This window comes from Carcharodon carcharias, chromosome 6 (genome assembly GCF_017639515.1).
Source record: "Carcharodon carcharias isolate sCarCar2 chromosome 6, sCarCar2.pri, whole genome shotgun sequence".
Taxonomy (NCBI): Eukaryota; Metazoa; Chordata; class Chondrichthyes; order Lamniformes; family Lamnidae; genus Carcharodon; species Carcharodon carcharias.
Window position 1 is genome coordinate 102925393 of NC_054472.1, and position 6731 is coordinate 102932123.

Below are 6731 nucleotides of genomic sequence, written 5' to 3' on the forward strand. Positions count from 1 at the left end.
CATATAAACTACATGAACTGCACTACCCTCATCTACTCCTGGTCACCTCCTCAAAAAATTCAATCAAATTTGTTAGGCATGATCTCCCTCTGACAAAGCCATGCTGACTATGCCTGATCAAACCTTGCCTCTCCAAGTGGAGATAGATACTCTCCTTCAGAACTTTCTCCAGTTTCCCTACCACTGACGTGAGACTCACTGGCCTGTAATTCCCTGGCTTATCTCTGCACCCCTTCTTAAATAGCGGAACCACATTAGCTGTTCTCCAGTCCTCTGGCACCTCCCCCGTGGCCAGAGAGGAATTAAAAATTTGGGTCAGAGCCCCTGCGATCTCCTCCCTTGCCTCCCTCAGCAGTCTGGGACACAAATCATCTGGGCCTGGAGATTTGTCCACTTTTAAGCCTGCCAACACCTCCAATACCATGTCACTCCCTATATCAATTTGCTTAAGAACCTCGTAGTCTCTCTCCCCAAGTTCAGTACCTTCATCCTCATTCTCTTGGATAAGACGGATGTGAAGTATTCATTCAACACTCTAGCGATGTCCTCTGGCTCCACCCATAGATTGCCCCCTTGGTCCCTTATGGGCCCTACTCTTTCCCTGGTTATCCTCTTCCCATTGATATACTTATAGAATATCTTGGGATTTTCCCTACTTTTACCAGCCAGAGCTTTCTCATATCCCCTCTTTGCTCTCCTAATTGCTTTCTTAAGCTCCACCCTGCACTCTCTGTACTCCACAAATGCCTTTGCTGATTTGCTCCCCTTGTACCTGCTAAAAGCTTCTCTTTTCCTTCTCATCGTAACCTGAATACTTCTGGTCATCCATGGTTCTCTGGGCTTGTTACTCCTTCCTATCACCCTAGAGGGAACATGTTGAGCCTGTACCCTCTCCATTTCCTTTTTGAACACCCCCCCACTGTTCCTCTGTAGATTTCCCCACAAGTAACTGTTCTCAGTCTATCTTGGTCAGATCCTGCCTTATTTTACTAAAATCCACTCTCCCCCAATCCAAAACATTTTTTTGCAACTTGTTGATTTCTTTGTCCATAACAAACTTAAACTGTACCATGTTGTGGTCGCCATCACTAAAATGCTCCCCCACCACCACCTCAGCCACCTGTCCGGCTTCATTCCCCAGAATTAGGTCCAGTACTGCGCCGTCCCTTGTTGGGCCCTCTACATATTGACCTAAAAAGTTCTCCTGTACACATTTCAAGAAATCCACTCCAAGCACTTAACACTATGTCTATCCCAATTAATGTTGGGAAAGTTGAAATCACTTAATATAATTACCCTATTGTTATAGTTTTTACACACCTCCACAAATTGTGCACACATTTGCTCCTCAATTTCCCACTGACTATCTGGGGGTCTATAATAAACACCTAACAATGTGGCTGCCCCTTTTTTATTCCTAAGCTCTACCCACAAAGCTTCATTTGATGCCCCCTCCAAGATATCATCTCTACTTACTGCAGTAACTGACTCCTTAACTAATAATGCAATGCCTCCTCCTCTTTTACCCCCTTCCCTGACTCACTTGAAGATTCTATATCCTGGAATGTTGAGCTGCCAATCCTGCCCCTCCCTCAACCACTTCTCAGTGATGGCTACTATATCACAATTCCATGTGTCAATCCTCACCCTTAACTCATCCGTTTTACCTGTAATTCTCCTGGCATTAAAGTAGAGGCCATCCAGCCTTGCCTTACTCCCTTGAAGCCTAATGCAGCTGTACTCCCTCTGACTTGATTGTTTTACTGTATTATGATGTGTCCCTATTCTGCTAACATTCTGTGTCCCCTCCCCCGCCAAATTAGTTTAAACTCCTCCCAACAGCTCTAGCAAACCCACCTGCAAGGATGTTGGTCCCGCTCTGGTTCAGATGTAGACTGTCCCACTTGTACAGGTCCCACCTTCCCCAGACATGGTCCTAGTGATCCAGGAATCTAAAACCCTCCCTCCTGCACCAACTCTTAAGCCACATATTCATCTGTGCTATTCTCCTATTTCTGAGCTCGCTAGCATGTGGCACTAGGAATAATCCAGATATTACAACCCAAGAGGTCTGGCTTTTTAGTCTACTACCTAACTCCCTGAATTTTTGATGCAACACCTCATCCCCCTTTCTACCTATGTCATTGGCACCAACATGTACCATGATCTCTGCCTTATCACCCTCCCTCTTCAGGATGCCCTGCAGTCGTTCAGTAAAATCCCGGACCCTGGCACCAGGGAAGCAACACACCATCCTGAAGTCACGTTGATGGCCACAGTAGTGCCTATCTGTTCCCCTGACTATAGAATCCCCTATTACTATTGCTCTTCCTCCCTTCCTCCCCTCCTGTACAGACAGGCTGCTTGTGGTGCCAGAAGCTTGGCTCCGCACTCTCTGGAGGAATAAGCGCCCTCATCAGCCTCCAAAATGGAATACCGATTTGCGAGCAGGACCCCAGGAGACTCCTGAACTACCTGCCTGTTTCTCTTGGACTGCCTGGTGGTCACCCATTCCCTTCTGTCCTCAAGTCCCTTCATCTACAGTGTGACCACCTCCCTAAACGTGCTATCCACGATGCTCTCAGACTCGCGGATGCTCCACAGTGTCCCCAGCCGCTGTTCCAGCTCTGAAACCCGAACTTCCAGGAGGTGCAGCTGGGCACACTTCCTGCACACATGCTGGTCCTGGGCACCGGAAATGTCCCCGGCTTCCCACAGGGAGCAAGAGGAGCACACCACAGCTTTGAGCGCTCCTGCCATGGCTTATCCCTTTAAATTAAACCTTTTAAATCAATTACTCTAGGCCCCTTCTTTCCTGATCCTCGTTACTGTAGAATATACAAACTGTAAACCACAAAAGACCTTAAACTATAAGCGATTAAAGTAGTAAATACCTTACCCACTACTTATCAGTGATTCCTTTCCCTTGTAGCCTCTGCTGCTGCAGCATGCTCTGAAGATTTAAGAAGTTGGGTAGCAAGGAAAAAATGCAAAGAGCACCTCGTCCCCTATGCACCGAATTCCCGCTTTGCACCAAATTGCCAATACCCCTCTGGCTGTGCCCCACTCTAGATAGTCCCTTTCTTAAATAGAGCTGAGTTGACTCAGCACAAGTTGAGCTTCAAATATTAATTAACACCTATTCAGGCCCTAATCAGGCTTCAGGTGATTGACAGTTAAGCCCAAAAATTCAAAAACGGCTCTGAATTTGCTTTATGACCAAAAAAACTGCTTTAAAGTGTTTTAAATTTTTTTTTTAAAACTAAAATTTCAGGGATTTTTTCCCTGCATCAGTTTGTTTTCTTCAGAAAACAGAAGCCCATTGGCCATGTGTGTGATGTGAAAACAAGCACACGAAGCATGCAACAAAACATCAGGTTGGAACTTAGGCTGTATGCGTATCTAGTGTTCCATCAGTTGTGTTGTATGGAAAATTAAAGTACATTGAAAGGGGAAATGAACAAAGAGCAAAATTTATTTTGTTTTCCAACATTTGGAATGATTGCCTTTGAAATCAAAAATGGTGAGTGAAATGCACTAAATCCTCAAATCTGGCAAAAACACAATTTTGTCAGTGCTGAAGAGAGTAGCTTCTGTTCTTCAATTTCCAATTTAAATAGCCAAGAGGATTGTCTTTAAATGAAGGAATTATAACTGTTGCCTGGGAAGTAAATATTCACTTGCATGATACTGTAGTATTGGTCATTGAAGAGTAACACTTTTAGATTCAGGATGTGAAAGCAACAATATATCCTGTAATGAAATTTGACCATAGCCTGACCTACCAGCAGTTCAATAGGGTATAGCTGCAAGAACTGAATCTAAACCAACTTGAACTAAACTGAGCCGCTAGCATTTGATTGTATCCGCAATTGAAAAATACCATTGTCCTGGAAGGATAGGAATTATAGAACCATAGAAGTTTCCGCCACAAAGGGGCCATCCCAACAGCATCCCAATATAAACTACCCCATTGTCCTGCTTTTGCATCTTACTCTGCTTCAAATATTTATCCACTCTTCCTTAAAATACTGCCTCAGATGCGTTGTGTTACCCAATTCTCTGTGTAAGGACATTTTTCTTACCATTTTTCCTTGCTCCCAGTTATAATTCAGGAAGATCAGTATACAATTAATCAGTCCCTGCGTCATTTTTGATGCCCTCCAATCCACACATCACCGCTGAATGCCATCCAGTCCTCATGAAGGTGCCCTTTTCAACATTTAAGAGGAATGAAATTACTCATTTGCAATTTTTGAAGGCATAACTTGTTGTAAAAATACATCTATATAGAAGAATTTTATCAGAAAAATGCCACCCTTACAAACCCTTAACCACACTGCAGTCCTACATCCTGGTGTCTGTCTGACCATGAAATAATGAAAAAATTCTGGAATAAAAATAAGCATTGATGATAAGCTGCTGATACTAACTTCTAATAAGTTAAATTCTAAACTTATAATATTTTAATCCAAGGTTAATTTTTTCTCTAATTTCCTTGGCATACTTTTACATAAATGTGCAAACTGGGAAATCAAGGACATAGAGTGAAGAACAAGCAACTTCGTGGGGCCCGATAATAATCTGGCATCATGGATTTTTCCTTTCCATCCACAAAAATCTCTCTATGATCAGTTTGTGTGATCAAGCATTCAGTCACCCATCTGAACCTCTCCCCTCCAGTATCAGCAGTATTTTGCTTATGCATAAAAACAAAAAAACTGCGGATCCTGGAAATCCAAAACAAAAACAAAAACAGAATTACCTGGAAAAATTCAGCAGGTCTGGCAGCATCGACGGAGAAGAAAAGAGTTGACGTTTCGAGTCCTCATGACCCTTCAACAGAACTTGTTCTGTTGTTCTAGTTCTGTCAAAGGGTCATGAGGACTCGAAACGTCAACTCTTTTCTTCTCCGCCGATGCTGCCAGACCTGCTGAGTTTTTCCAGGTAATTCTGTTTTTGTTTTTGTTTTGCTTATGCATGTTTGTGAAACACTGGGATTTTTCTTTACAGTAAAGGTACAGTATAAATGTAATTTGTTTTACCAGTTTGTGATAAGGGAATATGTAATAAGAACATTTCCAATATCCACTTTTCAGATGCATGAGTTTATTGTGCTTCACAGGCTGGCTAAATATTTCAAGCTGCCAGGGGGAAACGCATTATCAGGGTTCCTGCTATCAGCTCTAAAGATTGGTCATTCATTTTGAGTGTAATGACCAGAAGTCTATCAAGGTAAAGTGTTTTAACAGACAGTACCCATATACTAGTAAGCTAAATGCTATTCCACTGTAAGCTATGTTTTTTTTTGCCAAATTAGGAAAATAAAATTCCAATCAATTTTTAAATTAAAGTTTTAAGCTTAAATTGTAATAGCAAGCACCTTTCACAATCTCACATTCTAAAGCACTTTGCAATCCATGAAGTACTTAACTGATGTAGGAAACACAATCATCACTTTGGACACAACAAGGTCCCTCAAACAGCAATGATGTAATGACCCGATGATCAGTTTTGGTTTGTTTGCTTTGTATGTTCACATACTACTCCCACCACATCCTTTGGGAAATAGTGGGGAAGGAGTAGCAGGCTGATTTTCAATCAGTTGAACTGTGTCATGAATGCTCCTTCCATGGCCAACAAGGCCTGGAGTAGAACTTGAACCTGGAGCTTCTGGCTCAGAGACAGAGGCACTACCTACTCATTGTACCCAAGACCTCATTGCTTTGGTGATGTCAGTTAAGGGGTAAGTACTGGTCAGGACACCAGGAGAATGCAAATAAAAACAGAAAATGCTGGAAATACTCAGCTGATCTGGCAGCACCCAAGAGAAACAAAAGTTAACATTTTAGGTCATGATTGTTCATGATGAAAAGTCACACCTTGAAACATTAACTTTATTTCTCTCTCCACAGACACTGTCTGATCTGAATATTTCCAACATTTTCTAATCCACAGACACTGTCTGATCTGAATATTTCCAACATTTTCTATTTATTTCAGATCTCCAGCATCTGCATTATTTTGATTTTGCACAAGGAGAATTTATTGCTTTTTTTTCACAAAATAGTACCATGGAATCTTTTGTGTCCTACTTTGTTTAGCATCTCATCCAACAGACAACACCACATATTCCCAGTACTGCTTTTAAATGTGAGCATTGATTATATGCTCAAGCACGAGGAGTGGCACTTGAACGTACAACCTTCTGATTGAGAGGCAAGAATGCTACCACTGAGCCATAGCTGCTACTTAATTAAAGGGGAAGGAAATTTTACTGCAATTTTTTTTTGTTCAAAGCATTCCACTTTTTCAGGAAACATCTCAAATTGATTTAACATATTTGAAACAAGGTCAATTTTCCTGCAGTAGTGAGCAGAAGAATAACGAACAGAATCTCTCTTCTTCATGGGTCACCCCAGTGGTATTGTTTTCAGAATGGAACCAAAACTGGCTTCAACTGAAAAATATTGGGATGCAACTTCAAATTAGCTTAAGGTCAACTCTAGAGCTAAAGACACAGAAACGACAATATGGTCTAGGAATTTAATTTTTGGCAGGGATATCGTTGCATCCTACTAGATCATTTAGCTGGAGGTAAGCAAGCAATAGATCTTTTAATTACAGAGTAAAGTAACCATGAACAGCTCTGACACCACCTTAAAGACATGCTGGATCAAACAGTTTCTTTTCGGTACAAAAACAAAAATACCTGGAAAAACTCAGCAGGT